This window comes from Channa argus, chromosome 9 (genome assembly GCF_033026475.1).
Source record: "Channa argus isolate prfri chromosome 9, Channa argus male v1.0, whole genome shotgun sequence".
Taxonomy (NCBI): domain Eukaryota; kingdom Metazoa; phylum Chordata; class Actinopteri; order Anabantiformes; family Channidae; genus Channa; species Channa argus.
This window is the reverse complement of record NC_090205.1, coordinates 11595227-11611978: the sequence shown is the minus strand read 5'-3', so window position 1 is coordinate 11611978 and position 16752 is coordinate 11595227. Positions and strand designations below refer to the sequence as shown.

At 39.4% G+C, this 16752-nt stretch overlaps 1 protein-coding gene across 15 annotated transcripts in view; it reads left to right on the top strand.

The window, feature by feature from the left end:
- arhgef7a (Rho guanine nucleotide exchange factor (GEF) 7a) overlaps positions 1-16752 on the top strand; it is a 105393-nt gene that overhangs the window by 32510 nt on the left and 56131 nt on the right. For 11 of the 15 annotated variants that reach the window (XM_067517311.1, XM_067517314.1, XM_067517297.1 and 8 more), the window contains one exon: positions 65-458. The exons of 3 other annotated variants lie outside the window; for them this stretch is intronic. The gene's annotated coding sequence lies outside the window, so the exon portion shown is untranslated. The remainder of the gene's footprint in view (positions 1-64; positions 459-16752) is intronic. One more of the 15 variants, XM_067517296.1, reaches the window with a different exon arrangement.

The window sequence follows — 16752 nt, the reverse complement described above, 5'->3', positions numbered from 1 at the left end:
TCTTGCCACTTAGATGCATCACACTATCTGGTGTATCTCTCACTGTTATCATCTGTAATCATAGGTCAAAGCTGCTTCTCTGTGGTGATCTTCAGCTTCTTCAAGATGTGAGTTTCTCTATTTGTTGTTTTCAAACGGCAGGAAAAGAAAAGTGCTGGACTTAAGTGCTCTGGGGAGTGACAGGCTGACTGAGGAAACTCTGCTTCCTGTGTCTGTTCTGAGCAGCAGTTTCAGTTCTCATTTCATTAGGGAGTCGCTGGAGATGACAGTTTCTCTGGATTCTTTGGGAAAACCCTTGGTCTGTGATGCAAAATCGACTTCCTTATTTTTTATAATTCTGGATAACATATCTTGGACAGAGTTTTGGACAGTCAAAGCAGAGGATGTTGAACACATCTGAAATTGTAAGCACCTCTACTTTGAATTTGCTGCATAAGAGATAAAGCTCTTACCTACTGGTGAGTAAACCTGAAATGGATGCACTTTTTGGGTGATCTTGAAGTGAGTCTGTGCATCTGTGTGTGTGTCAGAGGTGTTTGCGTGCTGAAGTGCTGACTGATAGCACTTCATTTACATATGAACACAGGGTGGAGGCACGTGTGATGTCAGTTGTCAGAAGTAATTCACATAACTTAGCTGTGGTCAGCTGTCCCTGACGATTGTTTTCTTATGAAACTAAACATCATAGTTATTGTGTTAACACAGAGTGCAACTTCAGTGAAGGAATCGGTAGGTAGTCTGCAGAATATTAAAGAGAATAAGACTAAGAACTGAAAATATATGGTTATAATAAATATTTTTTTCCATTTTATTTTATTTACCTATATGCATGCAGGATACTTAAGATACTTAAGCCTTATTTTATTTTTCGCTGTAATTGTCAGAAGACAAATATCTTTCCAAAGTGCAAAATTCTATTTTTCTTTCAAGCTTATAACTTATATGAAAAGATTATAATACACTTAAAATAATGCAATACTGTAATGAATTCTCCAACATGCAGTTGAACCAGAACTGCACTGGAAAATGTATTTGGCTTGCTTCTTGTTGCTTACGTACATTGATGTGTTGGCCAAAGGGTGGTGGTATTTGCAAACGTATAATCCTTGGGCACCTGACATTGAGAGAGTTTTAGTCTGAGCCACTAGATGTCAGTATATATCAGCAAATGAACCAGAATTGCAGCACATTTCCAACATTGGACCTAAATTAACCGTGAAGCTTAATATATGTTTAGACTTTTGTCTTTTTCTTTATTTTGTGTTTATGCAAAATATTCTTAAAAATGTAAACAAGGCAAAGATAGAAATGTCTATATACTCAGAACAGTAGTGTTCTGTTGTTAATGCTTTTGCAATGTTACATATTCGTGATGTTACAAAGAAAAACTAAAATATTGTTATTGTCCTCTGGCTAAGAATAGATTAGACTGCAGAAGAGAACATTTATTTATTTATTTATGTCACACTACTTGTTACAGTCCTGTATATATTTATTCTTAATTTTGTGGTTGCTCCTGCCACAAGATGGCAATAAATCATTATGAAAATGTGCGTGTGTGTATGTGCGTGTGTCTCAGGGCCATGGATGGAGCTGGGAATGTATGCTCTCCCCATGCATGCTTTTGCATATCACAAGATGTCTTTACTTTTTGCTGTGTTTTGGTTTGCCTCCTTTTTGTGTGTGTCTTGTTAATAACCTGCAATATTGAGTGAATATCTGTGCAAGCAGAGCTAGATGTTTCCCTGCTGGAGGTCCTTGTTTTTGTTTATTTGCATGCAGCAAAGTGGCTGCTGGCGGTGGTGGTCACTACAAGTGGCTGGCATTCGGAGCTTGGTAATCAGGCTGCGGGCAAACTGGGTGGCAGCGCTCCGAATGGTTTGTTGGAGATTATCCCAAAATTATCCATGAATTATCCTCCAGAATTACACCATTCCAGTTAGGCATTGTCCATTGATGGGAAAGGGAAGAGGGAGAGTGCTGGATGAAGATGTGTGTGTGCGCACACACATTGTCTGGGAGATTTGGGCAATATTGGTGTCTATGTCATGGAGTGTGTATATCTGTGTGTAATGACTCTGGCAGTGTTGGTATATTGGGGTAATGGAGCATGTTAATCCACATCAAACAGCTATTAGCAACAGATTTTACTCACAAACGTCACTAGTTATAGAAACTGGAAGAACACGAAATTATTATACACGTTGCAACCTGTGCGCTATTCTTTCTCTCACACTGCTGGCTACAGTTCTAATAGGCAATAAGTGTTGTGCCATAAGAAACATGAATGGGCTCAAAGCTAATGCACCAAAAGTTTGACTATCCTCCAACTGAACTGTCATAACATTTCTAAAATCTGTAATAAACTCCCTTGTAAATGTTGTGTATGTAAACATTGTGATGAGAGTCATTTATTTGCAGAGCTGATCATTTTTAAGCCATTTGGAGAATTGTATTGAATTTGTTTCTATATGGCTGCTGTCACTGCACATCATGCCGTCATTAAAGTCGGGGTAGATAGGAGGGATTTTTTGCGTGCTCATGTGGGGCTGTTGGAGCCTGAGGAGGATGAATAGTGCTGGTGAACCTCTCTGGGATAAGTGTTCAGTAAACGGGTCAGTAGATTGTCCTCCCAGGCTCAATCTGAGCTATTTTCCCTGTCTGAGAACACAAATTATCCTCCGTATTCATCCCATAAACAGACCACCAATGGTGCAGATTTTGTTGTGGCTGTGTTTGCACGCTTAGTCACCCAGTTCTCTTGTTCTTTGGCTGGTTGTTCACGGGATAACACATGCACACTTCTCACCTACTCAATAGTCCAAATGCAGCACAGAGGAACAGATGAAAGCGCAACTACTGAGGATGAGAAAACAATTAGATTTAGCATGGGTGCAAGTGGAAGATCACAGTGAACACACAGTGGTAAGGAAGAGGAAAACGTTAAGGGGCCTAGGGGCAAAGAGAGAGAGAGGCAGAGGTAGAGAAAGGTTAAGTACTCTCCCTCTCCCTCTCTCTCTCTCTCTCTCTCTCTCTCTCTCTCTCTCTCTCTCTCTCTCTCTCTCTCTTTGATGCTATACTTCCTGCAGGGCCTTGTTTCTTGACCTGCTGGTTAGAGGAGAGAGGTAAAAAAAAATCAGGAGAGGGGGAAGGAGGGAGAAAAAGACTAAAGCTGCATGTGAGGTTGCAAGAGGTGGAGGTGGAAGAGCTAAAATGGGAGGAGTATTTGCCTCTGGCTGATGGGGAACAATTGGACACACAAGGACACACACTCGAACCAGAAACAAAAATGGGCATTCTCTCACACATACACACACACTCTCTCTCTCACATAAACATACATGCACTTAGAACTACAGTCCCAGCAGGCGTATGAACTTCAGTGCAGTTGTTGCCATGGTGATACACTGAGCTGCTGACCCCCTGACTCCATTTTTCCTGCCGCTTGGCTATTGAAAGAGATGATTGACAAGTGTCCAAATGTCAGCCGACCCAGCCGGCCACACAAGTGTGTGCGTGCGTGTTGGGTGGAGGGGGGCATTTTATGCTACTTTCACTCACAGGGAGGAAAGTGAGTCTGTGTGTGTGTGTGTGTATCTGTGCGTGTGTGTGTGTGTGTGTGCATGTCTTCATGTATTTGTGTGGACAAATTTAGTTTGATGCCATTATTGTACGGACATTTTGACCATTCAACACGACTGTGAAGGGGCTTATTAGAGGGTTAAGCCTTGATTTTAGGATTAATGTTGGAATGTGATTTGGTTAGAGTTAGGTATTTTGTAGTCATGGGTATAGCTAAGGTTTGGGCTAGAGAATGCATGCCTGCATGAGTATCTTCCCAACTGCATACAAAGTGTGTGTGTGTGTGTGTGTGTGTGTGTGTGCATGCAATGTCATTTAATGCTGAGAAAGTATTTGTATAGCAGCAAATTTTATTTATTCTTTGTTACTAGGAATACACAAGACAAACAAATCACCAGATAAACAAACACACACACACACACACACACACTGATGTTGTTTTCAAATGTACAGTAAACACACATCCTGATCTGCACAAAGAAAGGTTCCAAATAAAGCCCTTTTGTATGTGAGACAGGGTCGTATATTTGGTTTGTCTTTTGGGCTGATAACCCATTCAGTGAAAGGCTGCATTGGTTGGTGGTGGCTATTGAGTTTTTTTGTGTTTAGTGCTCTGCTGCATGCATATTTATGTGCACAGCACAGCACCGAATCCATTTATTCACACGTCAAATATGATAAACACTGGTTTACGCACTGTGGTGAGGGATATTCTAACAGGTACATACATTTTTTTTCTTGTGAACATTTTTTTCCTGCCTGTACCTCTGTTTTTTTCCCTCTCCTTTTCTCACTGTCTCATTGTGTGCAAGCTTGAGGGGATCGGTCTTATCTTGATCACCCACAGTAACACATTAACCTCTCCTGTCTTATCTCTACACTGGTCATTAGTGCCAAACCCCTTAACATCCTATTGACAAGGGCCACAGAACTGTGTGTGTGTGTGTGTGTGTGTGTGTGAGTGTGTGTCTGTGTTATCGTAGGTGACATAAGGTTGAGATCTGCTGAGTTAGGGATCTGAGCCGATAACATTATTAGTGTGCGTGAGTGTTAGTGTGGGCTCACAAAATATAACGAGACATTGGGAAAAGGTAAAATGTGGCAATATGTCTACAGTCAGCTGACGCTAATATGAGGCATCACCCAAAATTCATTGATACTCTGCAGCTGTGCAGATTTGATTAATACTTTTACATTTTTTATATTTATTTACTGAATACAATACATTTTTGATAGATGTAGTTTTTTTGAGGGTCAGAATATCTCCCCTACCACAATAAATCTGCGTAGGAAAATGCAAAAATTTTGAATGTATTGGGGGAAAATAAAATGTCCTTCATGTCTCTAATGCAGCACTGTTGGTGTTGAATGGGTTACTCCATTTGCTGCTGATAGAGCATTGCACTTCAGCTCAGTCAAACAGCTGTCAACAGTGAGTGTATTGCAAATTAAATCAAGTCAATGTTATCATGTCTTGACACGCAGCAATCAAATCAAATCACTTATAGCAGTAATTTTAGCACCTGCTTTAAACACTCGTATATTAGAGAGGATTTTTAAAAAAATTGAAAAAAATGTAACAACAAAATATACTGTCACATAAATCCATTCACCCATTGCTTTTTACTTGAACCTGTTCAGGGTCACAGGCGCTACAATTGAATTACATATATTAGTGTCTATTTTGGAGCCATATGACCATTTATACTGACTGAATGACTGACTGACTGCAAAATAAAATCACATTTCTGATCATACATATCATAGAGAAATTTAAGCGTTTGGTTTTGAGTAAAATGTGTTTGTCGCTAAATGTAGCACTTGCCTGTCTGTCTCTGCCTGTGTTCTGGCTTCTCTTGGCCCTGTGTGTTAGTGGAGCTGACAATCTAACAGGTTAAAAGAATAATTGCAACTCTATTTACCCCAAACAGCCTCTCCTCTGCACATAATTACACACACACACACACACACACACACACACACACTACACTACACATTCTGAGGCACACTCAGAAAGAGAGAGGGAGGGAGAGTCCCTGCACTAATATTTAGGTAGTAACAGTCATGTGTTTTAGTGAACCCTCCTCTTGTCCTCCTCTCCAACGCAAAGCACTGTTAACCACCGGCACTCGCTGAGAGAGGAATACACCCCGCGTTGACCGTACTCATCATGCTGTGGGTGTGGATGTGCTGCATGTGTGCGGTGTATACTTTGACGGACTGAGAGATTTGTGTGTGTGAAAATATTATGACAATACCATCCCTACAGTGGGGGGTTCTATAGCACGGGGATATGTATCTGTAATTTATGACTATGCTGTATATGATAGGACTGCAATTGATTATTTTCAGTATTATTATTTACAATAAATTGTTTATGAAATATTAGAAAAAGTATTGCTCAAAATGACATATTGTTTGTTTTAGATACAAATCTGTAAATGTGTTTTACCATTAAAAAAAGAACTGTTTACTACGGAATCATTTTACTTGATAAATGAAATAAATGTTCCATTAAGTGGAAATGGTTGATTATTTTACTAGTTAATATATGCATTAATACAAATATTAAATAAGTTTGGTTCATGGGACCGAAACGATTCATATCTTATTTATCACCTTATATCAGAGTTACATAATATTAAAATTGTTATTGTTGCAAAAAATATTTAACTTTAATTAGTCATAACAATAATGACAGCAATCTAAGAATAACATCATACGGATTATGTACAGTGTACACTTACAGTTACAATGAGTAGTTGCAGCTGTATATACAAAACCAAATTTGACAAGGAATCTGTTAATTCATTTTTCAAGCAAAACCACAATTTAGACCCTATAAGTCCATATAGTTCCAGCTTATCATTTGTCAGAAATTTGTGCTTTTTTTTCTTCTGTGAATTTGAATGTTTTTTGGTTTCTTTTGGACGACTGGTCACTCTCTTAAATTGTTTTGGGACCTTTTTTAAAACTATTTTCTGATACTTTACAAACCAAGTAAGTACTTGTTACTTGTTATTATTTAGTTATGCCCCCTACATACTGTATATGTGCAATATACATAATGGGTAATAATTAGTTTTGTTAAAATGAATATGTTTAGTAAATGTTCGTAGTTTAGTAAATTAAAGAAATTATTTAGCTATTTTTACCACTTAATATTTTGACATTTTCACATTCAACACAACTGCATGTGTAGTCCCTGAATCAAGTCTTTAGATGTTTGATGGCAGCTTGCAGCTCAGTGATGTGGTGCTTGTGCTTGGACATTGGTGGCGCTGCTGCTGCATTGTGATTAACGATTCCTGCAGCTATACTGTGTATCCACTCACGGCCGGCATTACATTAGGAGACATTATCTAAATACTCAACAAAGTGAAATTGAATTTAGGGCTCCTTCTCCATCCCCGCCTCCCTTTCTGCTAGTTCAACTGGCCCGCTCTAGGATCCCATTCTCTCCTTATTGTTAGAGTGAGCCAAGCGAGATCCTCTGCTTCTCATCCACTCGCAAATTGAGTCAGTCTCAATTTGACCTTTTATGTACTAGAATCTGCTACAGATGTACAGTATGTGCATGCATGTAACATTTGACACGTGTGTGTTTGTGTGTGCCCATATGTGCCCCTGTGTCAGCTCACATTGCTTACAGTGAAGTGGGAAACAGCATCTCCCTATTTGTCGTAGAATAGACCAATTAGTGTTTAGCAACAGAGCAGGAACCCATGTGAATGTGTCATTGATTAGCAGGATTTGGCTAATCATCACATCTCATAAACTCACCCGCTAATGTCAGCTGGATCTCCTACAGTATGCCTCCTTCTCCTCGCTCAATCTATCCCTCTAACTCCTCTTCTTCTCCTTTCAGCTCCCTCTTCCCGTCTATCTTTCCGCACTTGTCTTTTTGCCCATCTGTCTCCATCTGACTTTTCTCTCATCCTTCCTCTGGTTTTCTTCCTTTTCTCAATTTCTTCCTTTTTCTTTCTTCTCCTTTTTTTCCAGTAGTGAAGGGTTTACAGTAGCAAAGCGGATGCTGATTTTCCTGCTTATATATCAGGAAAGCACAAGAGTCTGCACTGCTGCTGATCTATAAAACCAATATGTACTTTTTTATTAATTCTCCACTCCATATATATGTTTGTTTTCTTCAGTAGACTTCTACTAAACATTTAGCTGAAGGAGTTCTTAAACCATAGCTGAAATAACAAAACAGTAATAGCTCACATGTATCTCACTTTCTGACAACTGTTAGAAGTCATCAAGGAAAAGAAACACTTAGGAAAACAACTGATACCATCACCTTGACTTTCAGCCATACAAAACTGTGTTTATTACCCTTTTTAAGGTCATTTAAAAAAAAATAAAAAATTGCAGTGCCTTATCCTATATCTAAGTAAATTCTAAGATCTTGACTTCATTAAAATGAGTAGTGTATTTTGTGTTTTAGAAAAAGCAATTAGCTGACAATTTTATTTGAACAAAGAGTCAAGATCAACGGCTTCCTGCTTGTCCCTTTAGGGGTCGCCACAGCGGAACGTGTTCCACACGCTGATTTGGCATCAGTTTTTTTTATTTTCTTTACGCCAGATGCCCTTCCTGCCGCAACCCTCTCATTTTCCCCCGGGCTTGGGACTGGCACCAAGGTGGCCCTTGGTGGCTGGTCAAGGCCACGCATGGTGGGGTGGGATTCTATCCTGTGGCCTTCTTAAACCCCAACCCAATGCTCTGCCCATTGAGGCCATCTTTATTTGAACAAAGAGTAACATTAGTAAACTTCTTTTCTGCATATAATACTTCATAACACTAATACCTAGAGGTAGCAGCAATAATTTGCTTTCCCAAAAACATTAATACAGTTTCACATAAAATAAAAAAGCATTAAATCCTCAAAATTAAATGCTTAAATAATGAATTCATTATGAAAATTGTTGAGTATTTATCTCTCGATTGACAGAAAAGTGAATGACCACTCATTTCACCTAGTGCATTTTAATGTTTTTAGATGCTAAATAGTACAATCATTGTAGTTGGAGACAAAAATGTGACATGAAAATTGGACTGGAATTTTGTGACCACCTGCTCAGATGTTTAATGTATTAGCTGAAGAGAAAGAAGAGTTCTTCTTGATTCTTTTAATGTCTCTGCTTTTAAACAAGAAGATTTTAAAATAGTGTTTTTTAGAGCTTTGTATGTAATGTAGTAGGTATTAGTTATCATATTATTAGCATCTATTTGAAAGAGTATGGTGGCCAGCTGGGAGCGTGAAGGAGGACATGCAATACGTAAGTGTGTGTGCGTGTCTGGGAGAGGTTGCAGGCGGGAAACTTGCAGCTTTTGATTTGTTGTGTTGCTAATGTGACACTGATTATACAGGTCAGAGTAAAACAAAGCAGGGAGACGCTGCAATGCTAATACAGACGCTGTGATAACAGGGTTGTCATCACACACACACACACACACAGACAGATATACTTTCATGTGAATGTATACTTATGTACACATTCTTGTGACCATGTGAAACACATGCAAAAAGAAATCAACACACTTGTGACACACACATTCGCAGGTCAGGGAAAAACATCTCACAATGACTTCAACAAACCACACAGAGCCTTTTTTGTTAGAGGTAGACAGTTGCCATGGAGAAAAGAGGTTAGTGAATTTGACCTATGCTATCATGCTAGCTTTGGTCCCGCAGCTGTAATTTCAAATGAGAGAAAAAAATGTGTTTCTCACTGAATTGATTTATCCCTATGTTTATGAGTACATAAGTGCAGTGATGCTTAGATGGAGCGTTATTTTCATGGGGTGACTCTTTTGTGTGTATTGTGTTTATCTAGGCCACTGTTGATGTAGTGAGTACTGTAGCTCTTTTTCTCACAGCGGGGACCCTCTTTTTGTGTTTGTGTGTATGGGTTTTCTGTATGTGCGCCTGCGATTTGTTTGTGTTTGTGTGTGTGTGCGCCAATCTCCGCCGCAGGTATGGCAAAGGCAAGGCAGACATCATGGTTTATAAAGAGCAGTGCGTGATCAGACTGCCCTGCAGCAGCAACAAAATCAATCACAATAGGATGGAAAAAGTGACTAAATAACATACTGTACAGTGTATTTATTCTGATTTAGTCACCACATAAGCTGTTCTTCCATTTTAAACCGAACCTGGCCTTGGTTCAGCTTGTTCTACCGTTATACAGTCAGAAAATAGAACTCGCACAAATAAGGCATAACAGAGGTGTGTATGTGTGTACGTATAACATATGGAATATGACAATGAAGCAAATAGGCAGCCAAGATATAGTCGTCTGTCTGGGTTTTGGGGTAATTTGCTTGGGCTGGTGTGACTCTTGATTGAAATGGGCGGGTGCATGTCAATCATTTGTTTGACAGGGCCTTGTATAGGATGTCATGTTGCCCAGCAGCCGAGGCAGAGGAGCCATGAACAGGGGGGCCAAGCAAGGGTCACCGTCTGCCCTAAATGGTCCTCTTGACAGCATGGGGTGCAGATAGGCGAAGCGTCGCTCCAAGGAGGTCAGCCCAGGGGTGATCCAATTCTCTGTGTTTGGGCGTTGGGAGATTGTGTGCTCACCTCTGTCAACCCTGCCACATACAGGTCAGCAAAAATAAGATGGAGAATCACAACAGTTGTGAGAAAGGTGGATGTGAGAGAGGCACAGAGAGCAACCTCTGTGTGTCGGTGTGCATGAATGTATGTATAATTCACCAAACAAGGTTGTGTCTATCCCATCTTCTTTCCAGTCTGTGCAGGCAATATAGTGGACACTAATATGCCTCTTAGTTCTCATTTGACCCTTAAAGGCCCCATTGGGGATTCTGAGGGGGTGACTTTGATCCTGCGGTCTAGGAGACTTCCATATTCATTGTTCCCTTTTTATTCTCTCCATATACCTGTTATCTCTCTTTTGCCTCCCTGTACTTCACTCTTTTACTATGTACCTCCAATTTCCCTTTCAACTTTCCTCCTCAGGGACACTTCTCACCTTGCTCCTATATACTGGGGATGTTTATGCACGTCAGTATTCAATATTCCTATGACCCTTCTTCATTGTGGTAAAATACAAGTCAGTCAAGCGTTTATTCTTTCAGGATATGCTCTTTACAAAGTGTGAACTGTGGAGGTCGTGTTTTTTTAGTTCTGATCAGTTTGTGATGAATAGTTTATTAAACATCAACCCAAGATATTATTGGCATAATATGGCAATCGGATAGATATATACACATTGAATGTTTTGTATCATTTCCTTGTGTGCATGTGTGTGTGTGTGTCAAAGAAACCAATGGAAACTACCATCTGGAAGTGAAGGTCAGTAAACCGTTTGAGCTGTGCTGTCCTCCCCTTGTCAGTGGCAGCTGTGTGAGTGTGTGTGTGTTACACATAAAAGTGTAACACATATGCATAACAGTACTTCTGTTTGTATGTGTGCTACTAATTACAATTGTCACTTTACGATCAGACCAGTAACGGTCATCATGTGTTGATACATCTAGTTTCTAATCAGTTCTTTTGCTCCTTTGTAGCACTTTTTTTTAAAGAAAAGTTATGAGTTGTTTTGTTTAGTTTTTAAAATAATAGATAGATATAGACGTCCAATGAATGATATTTAATTTCATGACCGCAGTAAATTGATTAAATCCTGTTATGAATATTAGTGGAAATTATGGATTTTTTAACTGTTGCTTGACCAACAGAATAATTAATCAGCAGCAGTTGTTTGTTTCAGCTTCACTGATGCAAGAATTTGCTTCTAATTCTTTTTTTTTTTTGCAACATTTATGTTTTCTGATATTTCAGAAAAGATCTTTTCTGTTTGTCACACCCATAGTAAGGTTTGCCCTTTCACGAGGTACTAAATTATGTGACTGTAAGTAAACATTTAAGTGTCACTGCTTCCTTTATGTAAATTGAAAAAGTTAGCCAATGGTTAAATTGGGCGTGACAGGATGAGTGGACTAACCCACATCTACAGGACAAGGCTTACTTTCATTTCAGTTAAATCATCTTGCATAAATTCCGGAGTTTGTCATTGGTAGTCCATCATAGAGAACATTTAGTCCAGCGTTCATGTTGGTTCATACTTTGGTGTAGCTGGTTGTCATGGTTAAAAAAGACAAAATTTATGCATTTATTATCAAGTCCTTACACAATTCTGCACCAACGTCAGGTTTAGGACTGAACCTCAATTCTCAATGAGATCTCTTTCTGATAATATTCCTAAAACGTACTGCCAAGAAAACATTTGAAAATGTGTATTTTAATGCTTAATAATATAAGTAAGTAATAATCTGGTCTTTGTGAACCATGGTTTGTTCCAATTTTGGAGCATTAGTCAACTTTTCAATTTGAGCTCAACCTGCTAAGTGTCTCCTCTTCTCTTCTTACCATTCGTCGCTACTTGTTCATTCTGCGCCCTCCTCTGCAACCCCCTCACTCCAATCCCAAGGGCAAGCCAAAGGCTGACAGCTTTGTTTGTGTTCCCCACTAAGTGATTTTTAATCAACTGGTCTGCATGAGTCCTCCCAAGGGTCGAAGCAGCAGAAGCTGTGAGAGATTGAGCAGAAGTCTGTTGGTAGTCAGCTGGTGGTAGTGAAAGTGAAAAGAGCTGCAGACTACATCCACAATTTTTTTTTTTTTTGTCCTTTTGGCTTATCCTGTGAGTTCAGGGTCGCCACAGCATTTATTTGTCTGCATGTTGATTTGGCACAGTTTATATGCCCGATGCCCTTCCTGACGCAACCCTCCCCAATTTCTACTGGGCTTAGGACCAGTACTGTGTTGCTGAGGATGGAGATGGGCTGTTAGGGGTTCAGTGTCTTGCCCAGGAACACTCGGGAAGAGCGGGGTGCAAACCTCTGACGGTGGTTTCCACTCTACCAACTGAACCACTGCCACCCCTACTGAGACCAAATTCACAATAGGAGGGCTAATTTTGAAAGAATGGTCAAATAAAATATCAATAAAATGGTTTCTTGTTATTCCACTGACTACTGGGCCTGCACAATGAAAATCTGTTATAGCTTTGACACTGTTCAATATTGGACTAACAATACTGTAGGTCTTACAATAAATAAATATTAAAGTGTATCAGCTATACAGTTCCTATTGCTTTCTGTAATTATAGGCACACTGCTAACAGACCCCAAATAATTCCAGACAGCAGAACTCGAATTTAGGAGTGCATAATGAACTTTACAGGCACAATGAAAATGCTGATTCACCTAAATGATCATTTTGGAAGCAGCAGTATTTGATATTGTTGAATTGTGATGCATTGTACTAACAAGGGTTTCTATTTATTTTACCATGCTTGTTTCCATGAAGGCTACGTAAGTGCAGAAATACTTGTCTGAATAGTGTATTACAGTTCAACAGCAGAATTTTCACACTGATTTTACAGTTGAACCAACACAGTTTTGAACAAACAACAGTGGTTTAGTAAATGGTTGAACTTCCTTTGGTAGCGTAAACCTCAAGCATGTGCTTCCTGTAGCTGTGGATTAGACCTGCACTATTCATGAGGAATTTTGGACCATTTTACCCTGTAGAACTGCTTCAACTCAGCCATATTCTTAGGACATCTGGTGTGAAAGGCTCTCCTGAGCTCATTCCACAGCATCTCTGTTGGGTTGAGGTCTGGGCTCTGACTGGGCCACTCCAAAAGCTGAATTTTATATCTCAGATATCATTCTGTAGTAGATTTACTTCAGTGTTTGAGCTCATTGTCCTACTGCATCACTCAGTTTCTTCAGCTTCAGCTTGCGGATAAGTTTTGCATATGATTAACGTATGAGCAGAGATGTCAACAAACTCCAATGAACCAAACAAACCATTGCTCATATCAGCTGATGTTGCTTGTGAATAGCACACTGATACTATGTGAGTGATTTTACATTTCCAGGTAGCTCTAAATGCCTAAACACCTACATTTTCACTTAATTGATTGGACTCCAGGTTTGTCAACACCTGATTCCAGTTAACATTCACGGACATCAGAACCCTATTGTTGCCACAACGTTACCATCACTTTGTATGTTTAGTGGTTGTGTTCAGCTTGACCAATTTATGCCCAAAACCAAGAAATTGCAAACAGTGGTACCATTACTTTTTCTAATAAAGATGGTGGATGCGAGGCTGTGGGGAAAGTTGACCACATATTTTTCCCACGAGTTTATGCTCGTTTAACAGGTGTAATTTAGTCCCATCTGCACCAAATTTGTATTGGTGGTACAAGGGCATATATAGTGATTTGGCAGCCCCAGGCAATCCCAAATAAACCCATAAGGACCAAATTTAATCAAAGTGAACTCATTTTAAACGTCCTTAATCACATAACAGCTTTTGTGGATGTGAATGATAAGAAATCAAACCAAAAATGTACTGTGTATTAAAAACATCATGCCATTTTTCAAAAAACAACATACACATTTGACTAAGTGACTAACGGTAGACTGACAGTACATTTAACACCATTTTTTAATAAGTAAACAAAAAACATAGACTCAAAAACATGTAGAGACCAGTCATTCATCTAGCTCCTGTTGTAACAGGTATCAGACTTATTTATGATTGACAGCTACCAACCCAATGGACCAAAGGGAAATGCTCCTTTAAACCCACTAGCATCTCAAGATAAAGTTATTTTGGGGCACTTTTTTCGTATTGTTGATAATGATAAGTGGACAGAAACCATGAGGGGGGCTATGGCATGCAGCAAAACTCCCCAGTCAGACTTAAACCCAGGGCACTGCAGTAATGTGGCAAGCCCATCACTGGAGGAATTCTAGCCCATACTTCTTCATAGAACCACTTCAACTAGGATGTTGGTAAGCTTCCTTGCTTGAACTGCCTACTTCAGGCACTTCCATTGTGTTTCTAAAGGATTAAGGTCAGGACTTTGCCTCTTTTTTTTCTGTAAACCTCCTGTTTTTACCAGTCTTTGAAAGAATGACTTGTTTCTTTAAGGTTGTTACCGGTTACTGCATGATCCACTATCTTTTGGGCTTCAGTTCACAGAACCATACCTTTCCATATTCAAATAAACTTTGCTTTTATTTAGCTGCATTTCTAATGGAAAGCCATTCAAGTCCAGAAGCATCAAAGCAGGACCAAATTCAAGACCAAACTGTGTCTGGAAACGTTTTTGTAACACTTAGTGCCTTGTTCAGAAATCTCCTTAATTTAGCCTCTTTTACATGTGAACGCCATAAAATCTCCAGAGCAGGTTTTTCCGACGTTATCCAGAGAAATGTGCGTTTTACACATGTAACACATAACGGGAGATCATCCGAGTCAGAAGCGTTCTCCCTGGAGAAACTGCTCTTGACTTAAGTGAGGGGTCAGTGCATAAAAAAATTATCATTATCTGAATTGACCATCCTAGAGGTTCACATGGGTTTGCCACACACTAGTTTTTAAGACTGAATTATTTTCCTATTGTAAATAAAATTGATTATTTTTACCTTTACTTATAATATATTATTACTTATATTATTACTATATTATTATTATATTATTATATTATATTATTACATGAAAATCTGGTCACATTATGTTTATTTCATATTTTATATATGCACAAGAAGAGGATTGTAAGGTGTACAGAGTTTTAAGCACTACTTAATTTAGTATTGGTTAATGAATGAATCAATTAAGTTGTCAATAAATAGTCTATAATTGTTTTGTTCACAGAATTTGTGACTTTGTCAAATATTAGGTTAAAAATGCTGTTTATGTACATCTAGGTAAATGTTCAGAAAGTTGACAATTAAGGCATTTGTATGAGCATGATGTGTGTAGGATTACATCTACTGTAATAGATTATTTTATCCATATTACCTTTTCCTCGTGACACTTTATGTATGTGGTATTCCATAGACAGAACAGTGACAGTTTCTAATCCTTATCAAATCAAACCACCAACAAATGCATCCTTTTCTGTACAGATATACAGTCTGCTCTCACATAGTTCTGTAATCTGAAATGCTTAGGGAGCCTGATCCCTCCTGAAGTTGGAGGATGTATAGTTGACACAGAAGATTGGATACATATGTGTCTGTATTTATTGTACTTTATGGCTACAGCTGTGTCTCACAAAGCACTTAAAGTTCAGATGTATAAATATCACATTACAAGCACTGGAGCGGGACAGGGGTACATATAGCAGGGATGGAATGACAACACTTACCAACTCTTAATGGATGAATCAGTTAGCCCACACACTGAGCAAAAGAGAAAGAGGCAATGGGCTGAAGTCTCTATTCAGTGTTTTAACTCTTCTTATTTCATTCAATCTGCCCTGAAAAAAATCAAGGTCTTGGGCCTGCAGAGAAATAGAGAGAGCAGGTCGAGTGTTACAGTATTAGAGCATAAGGGAGATGGGGTGGGGGTTGTACTTGAGTTTTCCCATTGTTAAACAACCTTCAGGAGAAAGGCAGCTATTACCAATATTACCAATCATGACTTCAGATTGAAGGTAGTGATGAGAAATGATGGCTGGGAGGCTGCATCAAGAAGGAAAAAAATACAATGTCCTATCCTTGCATCACTGCCTACATCTTCTTCCCCATCATCCTCTTCTTCTTTGAAACAAGCTAGGCAAGAGAAACTTCTACTTCTTTCTTCGTGATTAGGTTTGTTCAGTGATCACCTCAAAGAGTACCAGCTGCTCGCATTTGGACAAGGCTCAGGTAGAAATGAGATTAGTCTCAACTTTAGCACAAACAGACTGTGCCATACAGTAGTGGGTAGCGAATGCATTCAGCATCCTGTGCACACACTCACTCAGCTGTATGCTATCCTGTCTGGTCTTTTTCCCTCTTTCTGCTCTGCAGAAGCAGCTGTGAAGGAGCAGAGATAACTCTTAACTTTGTTTTGACACTTTTGATTAAGGACCATTGAAGGAACACCTGTATGGCGGGAAGGAACAATGCACCGAGCCCGTAGAGAGATTGATTTTGTGCATTAGAGAAGCAGCCTTTGTCTAAAGCCACGAGGCCCTTTGTTATGCTAACCAGCCGTGGAAGATTTCCAATTCAATTTCACCTGAACGCTGGTCAGCCGCACACTCCATTGTATGGTGTCCCTCAGGCCCAGCAGAGCGCTCCCCACCACCCCCACCACTGCCACCACTGCCTCTCCCCTGTGTCTCTCAAACT